The sequence below is a fragment of the Cryptomeria japonica genome, chromosome 6 (genome assembly GCF_030272615.1).
Source record: "Cryptomeria japonica chromosome 6, Sugi_1.0, whole genome shotgun sequence".
Taxonomy (NCBI): Eukaryota; Viridiplantae; Streptophyta; class Pinopsida; order Cupressales; family Cupressaceae; genus Cryptomeria; species Cryptomeria japonica.
The window spans coordinates 625,199,722-625,215,626 of NC_081410.1; positions in this window are offsets into that span (position 1 = coordinate 625,199,722).

Below are 15,905 nucleotides of genomic sequence, written 5' to 3' on the forward strand. Positions count from 1 at the left end.
TTAAGATTGGTCTCATTGAATATGGTTCTCTATTGGGGGAATGTTGAAGTTAGTTTATTCTTGTTGATGAGTAGTTCATTTCAATTTTTTATTAGAAAGATTCATGTGTCATATTGTTTGTGCTCATGAAACGAGATATGTTTGACTATTATCTTATTAAGAGAATCTCTAACCTATGTACATTATCAGAGTGACATCCTCACTAATTACTAACAAAACAATGTGACTAACAAATTATGCTTATGGAACTTTGGACAAAGCTCTTTGAAACACTCATCTTTCCTTTGTACTTTTCACATTGCAAGTTTGTATTGTGATACACATTTAGCTATTTGGTTGCAGCCCCATGTGGTGATCTATGCGCATACTACAAAATATTTTACTAATACTTTTCATGCTAAGAGTCATTTTGGTACACTGCATCTCCCATTATTAATATATGGCCAGACTAGGGTAGGCTCAACAATAGTCATGAGTATTTTCCCTTAGCGTGCTTCATCTCTCATCCTTTGCCACATAAGAAATTTTGACACTCCATGTTTAGCACACTAAGAACCCTCTTTCAAACATAATTTAGCCTCCCTTTGTCCTGCTTAGCCATTTTAGATTCCTCTTGAACACATGAGACAACATTTTAGATTCACTTGGACCAATAGACATTTTGACAATTAATTTTATCCGAGAGTAGATTTTTCATTATTTGTGTATATGGTGAAATTTGAAAGACTAAACTATTGTAAAACCAACAAAGATCCAACCACATAAAACCTTAGTTCTACAATTAAGAATCCACCATACACTAATGAAAAACCTAAAACATGCAAAATATCAAAAACATGAAAATTATACCATTCACATGCTTAGTAGGATTTGATCTCCATTGTTTCCTATCTCCATTGACCTTGCTTGATATAGTTGCTCTTAGATTTTGTATTGTGCACACGAGCTCAACAAAGAACGTATTGTTGTTGTGTAGATGCTTGATTGCTTGATCACATGAATGTTGATTTAGCTTGTTGTTAGGGTTGATAAGGTTGAAAGGATCCTCTTATATCGAGAGTACCCTAGAAATGGAGGGTTAGGATTAGGATGTGAAAGGATAAATGGTTGGCTAAGATAAAGGGTATGTGTAGGAAATAATAAAATAATAGGAAGGTGGTTAGAGACAAATTAAAAGATGAATGACAAGTGTCATGGAGGGAAAAATCTAATAAATTAATTAAATAAATAAAGATCTATTTAATTAACAGAAGAAGTGCGACCAATTAAATAAATAAAATATTTATTTAATTTAGGGAAAGGATAATTTAAATAAATAAAAATATTTATTTAAATAGGGAAAGGCTAGAAGAGGATAAATGAATTAATTAAATAGATAAAAATTTATTTAATTAACCTATCAAAAACAAATCTATTTAATTAAAATACGAATTAGGATAAAATAATTAAATAAATAAAATATTTATTTAATTAGGCTAGGACAATTTTAGGTGTCTACAATTTGAATTTCATGAAGTGTAAAGCATATTTATAGTTTAAATACAAATGAATAAAATGCTTATTTATCAATATTAACTAGCTAAACACTTAATCATACTAAGATCATCATTATTAATATATAAATTGGTATTTAAGAATATGAATAAAATCTCAATGGAACAATTATATCTTTTAGTGAATAAAAATAACTTTGTCTTATTTATACTTAATCTTGAATACCATTGAATAAAAGATTCATCACAAAATAATTCTCTTGAAGATTGAAGAAAAATTTATTAATGAAAGATAAATTCTTATTCTAAATTTAGATCTTAATATAAAAATTTATATACCTCTAGCCTGTCACCTAAACCTTAAGAGATTGAGTTGATAAGAAAGCTAGAAGGGATGATAGAAGTATGTCCTGACAACAAGTATTTCTTAACAATATAAATAATTATCTCTTTAACAACAACTAATTGCCGAGTTAGGACTGGCATAGTGTTAGTCAATAAATAAGGAGGTATATTTTTAGTTGAGATTCACCACACAAAAAAATAATGGTTTAAACGTTCTTTTAACTGTTTCATATATGGTTGTTTACTAGCCATTAAAACATCCCATCTAGTAGCTCAGATACAAAGATTGTTACAAAATTCTTCAAAATTGATTATCAACATTACTACGCTTTTGTTACAACCTTTATAATGTCATAAAAAGCCTAATTTTGAATCACAAAACTCTAAACGAAAAATTTGTATATAGGCTTGGATGATTCACAAAGCTCCTATAAGATTGATTTATCTATCACAATATTTTCAAATAAGAGATGAACACTTTAGTGGTATTAAGTTTATGTTTCTATTTTGATAGTACCCTCTTATATAAAAAAATATAAAAAATAAAAAATTCTTTGCCATAGGCGTTAGTGTATTAGTACATTTAGGGTAAAATTTGTATATCCATACAAAATTTTTAGTTAGTTTCATGTTCATTTTGAGTAGTTTTATTATGCTTGTTATGTTTATTCCAAACCAACATCTAAATTTGTTAGACATAAGGTACATTGTGAGCCCATATTCCACGGGTTCCAAAATCAAATTCATAACTAGCAAATAAGATATCTAAATGAGGTAAAATACTCTAGGAGGAAACATGGGGACATGTCGAACTTACAGGGGAGAGACAACCTTTAAATTTTTTCATTATGTTTGAATAGATTAGTATCATTAAATTCAAATACCTTAGTTACTTAAACAAAAGAGAGGTTAGAACTATTTTCTATTAATGTTTCTGGGGGGCAGTCATAATGTATTATTGTTTTCTTTTAAGATATTGGTAATATACTTTTAGTACTATATATTTATCTATTGTACTTTGTTATTGGACTTGATCAACCGATTAACCTTGTACATGTGCTTTATTTTATAGTAAAAGAGGATACTCATGTAGTCTGAAATGCATGATTATCATCTTGAAATATATTTTGAATATATAATTATAAGTGACTACATAGTATGGGCTATGCATGTCATTCACTCGGTAAAAGTTATGCTGGCCACATAGGGTGATACTTTCGAATTTAGTGTTGAAGTTACATGTTATAGAATATTAATAATTTCAGCAATTGTAAATTTGTGATATACTATAAGAAATAAATGTGTATATATAGTTCTCATTCTAATTTTGATTGGAAAAATGATTCTCTTGAAATTATTTGTTAATTTAAATTAAGTAAGGAAAGAAAGAGAGATATATCTATTAAAGGAAGAAAAGTTGTGGATTAAGTGAACAAAAAAAACTATAGAAACATTATGAAGAATAAGTATATTCAATATCAATTTCTTCATTAATTAATTATATATCAGTTTCCAACAAGATTTACAAGACACATTTTCAATGCTCGTGTTCATTCATGGAATGAACCAAAATGACAATGCCCAAGAATTCTAGGTGGTGCTATGTGACTTTTTCTCTAGGAGAACATAAAGTTATGAAATAACCCTTTTACAATTAAAAAGGGAGAAAAACATAAGATATTATAATCATTTAGTTTAGAGAAATATTAATAAATAATGTTTATGAGAAAACTCTCTTAAAGAGAGAAATAATTATATCTATTAAAGGATAAACAAAGGTGACCTTTTTGAAAGGGTGTGATGGTTTGGAAACCACCTCTTAAAAGGTTATATAATTAATTTATATGAGACTTGGAAGGGGCATGGAGATCACTCATGGAAGAAGAAGAAGGTTGTGGCTTGGTGGGTTGTGAGCCATTTGGAGAAGGGGCACATAGTGTGTGTCCAGCTTGGAGTACAATGTACACTTGGGAGTGTCCTAGCCAAGGTTGTATTATTTATGTCATGAAGAAAAGTTGGGTTCTTTGTAAGAACCGGTTTCCTTTGGAGGTGCTATAGCCATAAATGACCCAAGGCCACTGATATCTTCTTAGAGTGAGAATGAATGTTCCAAGTGCTCAAGATTAAGATAAGTATTCGAAATCCTTGATGATAACATATATTGAGAATGTGACATATGAATTTGATGATTTGAAACTACTGATTTATGTAGATGTGTTATTCAATTTAGCATGTTCCTTTAGAATTCTTATAAATTATCACATGCATGGAATCAAGGGAGTCAAGGCAACGATTCCAAGAAGAAGAAGAAGCAATCTAAGTCAAAGCCACAACAGGAAAAAGGGCAATCATCCTCTCCATCACAAGGCAATTTTTCATCCTCTTCCAAAAAGGGGACTCCACCTAAGAAGGATAAACCAACTTGTGCAAATTGGAAGAAGTATGGTCATGATGAGCATCGATGCCACACCAAGAAAGTTGATGAGTTGACAAATCTTGTTAAGAAAAACAACATCAACTTGTCATCCGCCTACACAAAGAAGGATTCATATCCTTCCTCTTCCTCACAGTCTAAGGGAAAAGGGCAAGCATTTGTGGCTACAATAGGTTCTTCACATCAATGGATACTTGACTCAGGTGCCTCTTATCACATGGGTTCTCCAAAGGAGCAATTTTCTTCATTGGAGCCATCTAAGGTACCTCACATTTACATAGGAGATGATAGACAAGTAAAGGTTGAAGGGAAAGGTTCACTTGACATGGATGATGGAACATTTGAGAATGTTCTTTATGTTCCTAACTTGTCTACCAACCTTCTCTCTATCTACCGAATGACTCACTATGGGAATGGGAAAAAGGTTGAGTTTACAGCTGATTCAGTTGTGGTAAAAGAGGTTGATGATGATGCCTTGGTAGCAGTGGGACAAGTCAATGACAACTCAAGAATTTATTCATTCTCCCACTCCATACCAAGTTTTCCTTCTAGGGCCTTGCTTACTCATTCATATTTAGAAAGTAAGCTATGACATGAGCGGTTTGGTTACCTCAACTACTGCTATCTTCAGCAGCTCAACATTAAATACATGGTCATAGGTCTACCTCGAATCAGTTTTTCAAAGGGTGTATGTTCAGGTTGTTTCATGGGCAAGCATCCCGAGGAGAAGTTTGATAAGGGGAAAGCTTGGAGAGCTTTGGACGTTCTTCAACTTGTTCACAACGATGTAGCAGGTCCATTTCCAACACCTTCATTTAGTAAGGTCCGCTATGTCCTCACCTTCATTGATGACTACTCCCTCTTCACTTGGGTCTACTTTCTCATTCATAAGAGTGAAGTATTTGACATATTTCAGGACTTCAAGACTCGTGTGGAGAAGCAATTCGGTAAAGTGGTCAAGATTCTTTGTACAGATAATGGAAGGGAATATGTGAACAAAAGACTTGAGGATTTTTGTAGATTTGAGGGGATTGATCTTCAACATTCTGTTGCATACACTCCACATCAGAACGAAGTTGCAGAGCACAAGAATAAAACTCTCAAAGAAATGGCTAGGTGTATGATACATGCACGTTCTCTTGATCCCGCCTTTTGGGTAGAAGCTATCAGTTGTGCCACACACATCCATAATTGGGTTCCTCACAAAGCTTTGCAAGGTATTACTCCTTTTGAAGCTTGGGATGGTAGGAAACCGATTGTGAGACATTTCAGAGTCTTTGGGTGTCCAGCATGGGCTCACATACCTCCGCAGAAATGCAAGGCATTGTTACCTCAGAGTAGGCCTTGCATATTTGCTGGATATCTTGAGGGTGTTAAGGCATATAGATTGATGGAACCTGAGACACACGAGGTGTTCATCGAGAGGAGTGTTCACTTTGAGGAAAGCTCTCCTAGCTTAGCCTCTCTACCTCCTCCACCTTCCTCCGTTGTGGATAGTGATGCTAGTGATTTAGATGATGAGTCTCCTTCAACTCCAAATCACAGGGTTACACCTTTGCAGGGTCCAATTGTAGTTGAGGAGCCTCGTTCTCCACCTGCACCTAGACCTCGTTGGGCTTGATAGACACTTGAGTACATGGGTTGTCTTGTTGGGGATCCTATAGATACATAGAGGACTCGATCGCAACATCAAGATCTTTGACATGCATTCATTGCTACCACTTCTGATCCATAGAGATTTCAGGAAGCATCAAGGGTTCTTGAGTGGGACCATGCTATGGAGGAAGAGTATAGTTCCTTGATGAGGAACAACACATGGGATTTAGTCCATCTCCCTAAGGGGAGAAAGATGGTTCGATGTAAGTGGATCTATTGAACCAAGTTTGCAGCGGATGGTGGTGTGGATAAGTATAAGGCTCAGCTTATTGTGAAAGGTTTCTCTTAGGTTCCAGGTGTTGACTATACTGAGATCTTTGCGCCCGTAGCCAAGATGAACTCCATTCGCTTGACACTTGCTATTGCTGCAGCTCATGGTTGGGTTGTACATTAGATGGATGTGAAGAGTGCTTTTCTTCATGGTGACCTTGATGAGGAGATTTATATGGAGCAGCCACAAAGTTTCATCGAGGATACTTCTTTGGTTTGCAGACCAAGGAAATCTCTCTATGGCCTTAAGCAGGCCCCCAAGGCTTGGTATGCCAAAATGGATTCCTTTCTTCTCTCAGCAGGGTTCACCAGGTGTCATTCTGATCCAAATGTCTACATTTTGCGATAGGATGACTCTCACTTGATACTTGTTCTCTATGTTGATGATTTGATCTTTATAGGATGCAACACATCCATCATTAGCAAGGTCAAATCTGCTTTGCATGACAGATTTTCTATGACTAACTTGGGTCTTTTGCACTACTTTCTTGGGATAGAGATTTCACAGTCAGCTTTCAAGATTACACTATCGCAGCCCAAGTATGCTCTTGATCTACTTGCATGCTTTCATATGGCTGATTGTAAGCCTGTACTGACTGCCTTTCTTTCAGGAGTCAATCTTGAGGCTCAGTATTCTTCTCCACTAGTTGATGCCACATTGTATCATCAACTTGTGGGTAGTCTCATCTACTTGACTCATACACGCCCTGCTATTTCATTTGTAGTTGGCATGGTTTCCCGCTTCATGCAGGAACCACATGAGCTTCATTGGAAAGCCACCAAACGCATCCTTCATTACATACAGGGTACACATCACTATGGGATTCACTATGCAACAAGCACATGACTTCGCTTGGTTGGTTACACAGACTTTGATTGGGATGGTGATCTTGATGATCGTTAGTCTACTTCAGGTTACAGTTTCCACCTTGGTTCGAGCCCCATTTATTGGCAGAGCAAGAAGCAACATGCTATTGCTCTTTCTTTGAATGAGGCTGAGTATCGAGGAGCTGTTAACGCAGCGACTAAGACCATTTGGCTTTAGCAGATTCTCACAAAGTTTGGCTTCACCATTCCATGACCGACAGTTCTAGATTGCGACAATCAGAGCAATGTTGCTATCTCGACGAACCCGGTCCAACACCATCAGACCAAACACATCGAGATCCATATGAACTATATCTGAGAGCTGATTCAAGAGCAGGTCAATGATTTGCATTATTGTCCTACAATGGAGCAGGTTGCTGACATCTTTACCAAACCTTTCACCGAGATTAAGTTCCAGTAGTTGCGAGCTGTCTTGGGGGTGCGAGATGTATCATTAGGGGGGGTCAGCTGACTTCTCCTTCCTCTCTTATTGGGGGGGGGACTTATTCCTCTTTGAGGTTTTGTCCTTCTTCTTTGAGAGTCTTTTGTACATTCATCTCTCTTTGGGGGGGGGGGGGGAGTTTTTTCCCATTGGGTTTTCTCCCTTTCTCCATTTGTGAGAGATTGCATTGCATAGTTTTGCTTGCATTTGTATTTTGTACATGGGTACCTATCATGGCCTAGTGTCTGGAACCCATCTTACATTGTTGACTTGAGTCTTCATTCCCCTAAGTTGCACTTAACGGGGGGTGTTGGTGTAAATAAATATTCATTATGGATATTATTACACTTTACTTAAGTTAACCTAGGATGATGCATCTCTTCATATTGTGGATTTGAGACACTTAGGGAAGTGTGCACATAGGGATATAGCTTGTAGGAGAAATTCCACCCTTTGTGGTCTTATTTTGCTGTTACACTCCACATTCAGTGGGTCATCCATCTCTTGTGGAATATTATATTATTTCTCCTACCTACCCCTAGTATTTCTTACCTACCCTTGTTTCTCATTGAGCCACATGTCATGATTGTGTGCTCGTACATCCATATGGCCTTGCCTATATAAGCAGGCTCATATTCATTTTATTGGTGAATCCAGTTGATCATTTGCATATTGATGAGAATATAGTTTGTTCTTGTCATTCTTTTGTCTCTCTTTTATACTTTTCATTGTGCCCTTGATCTTGGCAAAATCTCACAATTAGTTTCTAGATGAACAGTCATATTGTTTCATAGTCAAAAGTTGTAACCAATCTGGAAAGACCCCTTGTGTTTATAAAAGGGAAATGAAGATTGGATAGAGAGGTGGGATAATAGGAAGGAGAAGATCAATCAGAGTCAATAAGTTGTAACATAGCATTTTTCAATAAAGACTTAAGTGTAAAACTTCCCGATATTGTGCAAAGAATACAATTCAATGTTCTCTAATTTGGTTCCACTTGTTATATTGACTAAAGTAGCTTAGGTTCTTTGAGAACTCCTATATGTCATGTTTTTCCTATTATATTAATTTGAGTATCAAGGGTATTTCAAATTGATCAAAGAGATTTTAGTATCTTTGTATGATTTGTTGGCTTGGTTCTCTCAAGGAGAGATTAAATTCATGTTGACAAGTCATAGTAATAAGGATAAAATCATCGATGTATAAGGATTCAAACAATTGACAGATTCATGCAAGGTGTGGATGTAAAAATTATCTAACAGAGTGATACAAAACCAGTGAAGAAGCAGAAGATTGACTTTATTGCGCAATGGACTCAAGGCACTGATCATATCTCATATCAAAACAATTATACTACTTTCAACTTTCAGTTTCATGTTGTAGGAGTAGAGGTAGAAGTAAGGTTTAGATTAGAAATAGTTATCTTGAACCTTCATGCGAATTTGAGATAAATCATGAAAGTAATCAAAGACATTGCAATTGTACAATATGCTCAATCATAGAGAAGGTACACCCGCCTTGGTTTAGTGAAGCCAAAAGTGCAAGGAATAGTAACCATATTGGTTCATTCCGTCCGTTGGCCAGAATTGATTGTTGAACCTGAGCATAAGGCTTGGCATACTTTAGGGTTTGGAAAACTTGCAATTTTGAGCTCCAAAACCACCCTCTACCTAATCTCAATTAAAAAAAATATATCGATTGAAAAATATTTTTATTACCTTTTTTTGAACTCGTGTATTTCTTTCGCTATAGCAAAAATATAAAAAATGAGAGAAATTTTATTAATTCTTATCTTCACAGTATAGTTAATAATTAAACCTAAATAAAAAATGAAGTTTAAATTCCATTGCGATCTTAGAACTTGTATGAATATAAAGAGGTACGCTTTCTATATAACTTGTGTTTGTAACAACATTTATAATGCTGGTAAATAAGCACTTTCATAAATTTTTCTTATTTGTAGAAATCAATTTTAGTTGGTTGGTTTGAGCTTAATATGATTGCCATGAAGTGCTCCATAAATTATTGTCATAATTCAATCGTTTTTGGCATCAATAATACGTTCCTTCTCTTTTAAAGCCTTATTTAGTGACTTCGATACAAAGAATATTAACTTTATAAAAATGGTATATGTGCTTCTTTTGATTTACTTTGTCCTTCCTCAAGATCAAAATATGTTGTAAAAATATTCTATTGTGTTTATTGTGATTGCAAGGAAACATTAGTTAGGTTAAAAATATTATAATACCCACATTTTGTTGTCAATTTTTTTTTAATGTCCGATTTCTTGATTCTTGGTAACATCTATTATCAAATTTTAAGATTGGTCTCACTGAATATGGTTTTCTACTAGGGGAATGTTGAAGTTAGTTTATTCTTGTTGATGAGTAGTTCATTTCAATTTTTTATTAGAAAGATTCATGTGTCATATTGTTTGTGCTCATGAAACGGGACATGTTTGACTATTATCTTATTAAGAGAATCTCTAACCTATGTACATTATCAGAGTGACATCCTCACTAATTACTAACAAAACAATGTGACTAACAAATTATGCTTATGGAAGTTTGGACAAAGCTCTTTGAAACACTCATCTTTCCTTTGTACTTTTCACATTGCAAGTTTGTATTGTGATACACATTTAGTTATTTGGTTGGAGCCCCATGTGGTGATCTATGTGCTTACTACAAAATATTTTACTAATACTTTTCATGCTAAGAGTCATTTTGGTACACTGCATCTCCCATTATTAATATATGGCCAGACTAGGGTAGGCTCAACAATAGTCATGAGTATTTTCCCTTAGCGTGCTTCATCTCTCATCCTTTGCCACATAAAAATTTTTGACACTCCATGTTTAGCACACTAAGAACCCTCTTTCAAACATAATTTAGCCTCCCTTTGTCCTGCTTAGCCATTTCAAATTCCTCTTGAACACATGAGACAACATTTTAGATTCACTTGGACCAATAGACATTTTGACAATTAATTTTATCCGAGAGTAGATTTTTCATTATTTGTGTATATGGTGAAATTTGAAAGACTAAACTATTGTAAAACCAACAAAGATCCAACCACATAAAACCTTAGTTCTACAATTAAGAATCCACCATACACTAATGAAAAACCTAAAACATGCACAATATCAAAAACATGAAAATTATACCATTCACATGCTTAGTAGGATTTGATCTCCATTGTTTCCTATCTCCATTGACCTTGCTTGATATAGTTGCTCTTAGATTTTGTATTGTGCACACGAGCTCAACAAAGAACGTATTGTGGTTGTGTAGATGCTTGATTGCTTGATCACATGAATGTTGATTTAGCTTGTTGTTAGGGTTGATAAGGATGAAAGGATCCTCTTATATCGAGAGTACCCTAGAAATGGAGGGCTAGGATTAGGATGTGAAAGGATAAATGGTTGGCTAAGATAGAGGGTAGGTGTAGGAAATAATAAAATAATAGGAAGGTGGTTAGAGACAAATTAAAAGATGAATGACAAGTGTCATGGAGGGAAAAATCTAATGAATTAATTAAATAAATAAAGATCTATTTAATTAACAGAAGAAGTGGGACCAATTAAATAAAGAAAATATTTATTTAATTTAGGGAAAGGATAATTTAAATAAATAAAAATATTTATTTAAATAGGGAAAGGCTAGAAGAGGATAAATGAATTAATTAAATAAATAAAAATCTATTTAATTAACCTATCAAAAACAAATCTATTTAATTAAAAGACGACTTAGGATAAAATAATTAAATAAATAAAATATTTATTTAATTAGGCTAGGACAATTTTAGGTATCTACAATTTGAATTTCAAGAAGTGTAAAGCATATTTATAGTTTAAATACAAATGAATAAAATGCTTATTTATCAATATTAACTAGCTAAACACTTAATCATACTAAGATCATCATTATTAATATATAAATTGTTATTTAAGAATATGAATAAAATCTCAATGGAACAATTATATCTTTTAGTGAATCAAAATAACTTTGTCTTATTTATACTTAATCTTGAATACCATTGAATAAAAGATTCATCACAAAATAATTCTCTTGAAGATTGAAGAAAAATTTATTAATGAAAGATAAATTCTTATTCTAAATTTAGATCTTAATATAAAAATTTATATACCTCTAGCCTGTCACCTAAACCTTAAGAGATTGAGTTGATAAGAAAGCTAGAAGGGATGATAGAAGTATGTCCTGACAACAAGTATTTCTTAACAATATAAATAATTATTTCTTTAACAACAAATAATTGCCGAGTTAGGACTGGCATAGTGTTAGTCAATAAATAAGGAGGTATATTTTTAGTTGAGATTCACCACACAAAACAATAATGGTTTAAACGTTCTTTTAACTGTTTCATATATGGTTGTTTACTAGCCATTAAAACATCCCATCTAGTAGCTCAGATACAAAGATTGTTACAAAATTCTTCAAAATTGATTATCAACATTACTACGCTTTTGTTACAACCTTTATAATGTCATAAAAAGCCTAATTTTGAATCACAAAACTCTAAACGAAAAATTTGTATATAGGCTTGGATGATTCACAAAGCTCCTATAAGATTGATTTATCTATCACAATATTTTCAAATAAGAGATGAACACTTTAGTGTTATTAAGTTTATGTTTCTATTTTGATAGTACCCTCTTATATAAAAAAATATAAAAAATAAAAAATTCTTTGGCATAGGAGTTAGTGTATTAGTACATTTAGGGTAAAATTTGTATATCCATACAAAATTTTTAGTTAGTTTCGTGTTCATTTTGAGTAGTTTTATTATGCTTGTTATGTTTATTCCAAACCAACATCTAAATTTGTCAGACATAAGGTACATTGTGAGCCCATATTCCATGGGTCCCAAAATCAAATTCATAACTAGCAAATAAGATATCTAAATGAGTTAAAATACTCTAGGAGGAAACATGGGGACATGTCGAACTTACAGGAGAGAGACAACCTCTAAATTTTTTCATGATGTTTGAATAGATTAGTATCATTAAATTCAAATACCTTAGTTACTTAAACAAAAGAGAGGTTAGAACTATTTTCTATTAATGTTTTTGGGGGGTAGTCATAATGTATTATTGTTTTCTTTTAAGATATTGGTAATATACTTTTAGTACTATATATTTATCTATTGTACTTTGTTATTGGACTTGATCAACCGATTAACCTTGTACATGTGCTTTATTTTATAGTAAAAGAGGATACTCATGTAGTCTGAAATGCATGATTATCATCTTAAAATATATTTTGAATATATAATTATAAGTGACTACATAGTATGGGATATGCATGTCATTCACTCGGTAAAAGTTATGCTGGCCACATAGGGTGATACTTTCGAATTTAGTGTTGAAGTTACATGTTATAGAATATCAATAATTTCAGCAATTGTAAATTTGTGATATACTTATAAGAAATAAATGTGTATATATAGTTCTCATTCTAATTTTGATTGGAAAAATGATTCTCTTGAAATTATTTGTTAATTTAAATTAAGTAAGGAAAGAAAGAGAGATATATCTATTAAAGGAAGAAAAGTTGTGGATTAAGTGAACAAAAAAAACTATAGAAACATTATGAAGAATAAGTATATTCAATATCAATTTCTTCATTAATCAATTATATATCAGTTTCCAACAAGATTTACAAGACACATTTTCAATGCTCGTGTTCATTCATGGAATGAACCAAAATGTCAATGCCCAAGAATTCTAGGTGGTGCTATGTGACTTTTTCTCTAGGAGAACATAAAGTTATGAAATAACCCTTTTAGAATTAAAAAGGGAGAAAAATATAAGTTATTATAATCATTTAGTTTAGAGAAATATTAATAAATAATGTTTACGAAAAAAATCTCTTAAAGAGAGAAATAATTATATCTATTAAAGGATAAACAAAGGTGACCTTTTCGAAAGGGTGTGATGGTTTGGAAACCACCTCTTAAAAGGTTATATAATTAATTTATGTGAGACTTGGAAGGGGCATGGAGATCACTCATGGAAGAAGAAGAAGGTTGTGGCTTGGTGGGCTATGAGCCATTTGGAGAAGGGGCACATAGTGTGTGTCCAGCTTGGAGTACAATGTACACTTGGGAGTGTCCTAGCCAAGGTTGTATTATTTATGTCGTGAAGAAAAGCTGGGTTCTGTGTAAGAACTGGTTTCCTCTAGAGGTGCTATAGCCATAAATGACCCAAGGCCACTGATATCTTCTTAGAGTGAGAATGAATGTTCCAAGTGCTCAAGATTAAGATAAGTATTCAAAATCCTTGATGATAACATATATTGAGAATGCGACATATGAATTTGATGATTTGAAACTACTGATTTATGTAGATGTGTTATTCAATTTAGCATGTTCCTTTAGAATTCTTATAAATTATCATATCTTGAAATGCATTGTTATTTACATATCTTTTGGATAACATTATATATTACAAATTATGTTAACTCTTGTATAAACTCTTGTATTAATTCCGCCACAAATGCTTAATTAACTCTAGGAGAAAAAGTGCCCTTATAGATGGTCCTAGGTTACAAATTCAGAATGCATAAAAATCCTTTTTGGATGAGCTTTGCAAAAATCACCGCAAATGGTATGCTCAAGCAATTACAAAAATACAAAGAGGAATATGTATTCAAGTATTTCTCTTTTCTTGTACATATGTTCTTGTACCAAAATTCTCATTTCTTTCAAAGGCATGGTCATATGCATTTAAATATTGTTGATACATTTTGTAGGAAAAACCCAGTCAATGTATGAACACATGTTTTATCTTCCACATTTAACTATTATTCCTTCTCTGATTAATTTTTATCTCCTACTCTTTGAGATTTTCAGCAATCTCATGTTAAACTTATTGCAGATCAAATGTAGTGGATGCAAGAAAGATTTCCCCCTTGTGATTGGTTCTATGGGGTCAATTTCACCATTATTCGCATGCATAAATTCATAGAGGAACCTTTCCAATTACCTACCTGTGTTACAATAGAACCCTTTCCCTAGAGTTGTTCAAAAAAATCTCTATAGTTGATAATCATCTTGGGGCAAGAAAGAATAAATCCATGATCTACAAGCCTTTGCTTGAGCAAGACAAAATTATTTTAGAAAAATGAAAAGCAAAATTCTTGCTGACAGCTAAGCTTGTCTATCTTGGGCTTGGCATTGTTTGTGATTCTTGGAGCTATTATCCAGATGGTTGTTTCATTTAAATGCCAATTCTTATTATACATTAGTCATGACCATATTGGGAGAAAAGGTGCAATCCAACTATGTTGAACTGCCAAACTTGTGTAAATTTATCATATATACCAGGTCAATGAAAACCCCCATGACACAATTTTAACACAGTACTGGACAATGCAAAGCCCTTCTGTAAAATGCCTCTAAACATGAAGAAAGAATTGAGAAGAAGAGAATGGAGTGAAGAAAAGATAGCCGATTTCTAGATTTTTTGTCAATAGATTCAAGACTCCACTTCACAATGTGATGATAATAATCTAGGTGATAAATTTGATAGAAAATGGGAGGAAGAACATTTAGGATCGTCAAAAAATCTAGATGAAGAAGAGGTTGTTCCCATGGTTCTATAGAGGAGAGAGTTCTCGAGGAAGGGTCAGTTATTGGACCTCCACAACAACAAGCAACCACAACCTATATAGCCACCCCCCCCAAAAAAACCTAGGTTTATCATCTGGAGGCCAAGGAAAACCCAAAGAGAAAGCTCAAAGTTTGAATGCTCCCTAGCAGAGGCAACCCTTGAAAAGAAGAGAAGGAAGAAAATATTAAATCTCAAATACTTTGAGGACACCAAGGAGGAAGAAATGACTGTTGCTACACAAGCTCCAACAACTCCCATGATGTAGGTAAGTTTTTCTCCCCTTCTTCTTCTCTCGTCTCAATCTTTGGTGAGTCCTTCCTCTTCTTCTTTTTCTTCGATACTTGCAACTTCCCTTGTCTCTTTGTAATAAATTCTGCCTATACCATTTTCTCCATTACTATAATTACCTCATTAGCCATGGCTCCCTTAGTTTTCAATCTTATGTTGCAAACTTCCCCATCACTTGATGTTAGCCAAGTGTCTACCTTGATTATTGTGACCACCTAGGCATTTATGGAGACCCTTACTCCCCAAATATATCATTTATTGCAAATGGGGATTGCAATGATATCCCCATTTGCACAACTCACAACACCACCACCTCTTGCAATTTTAAGCCACTTATCACCTCCATCAAATATCTTAGGTTCTTCAAGAAAAGAAGCAACATTACAAAGTATTCTACCATCTTCCACAAGAACCTTAAGTTTCCCAAGACTCGCTCTAATAGGAGAGTTGACATGTTCCCTCCATGAAGGGATTATC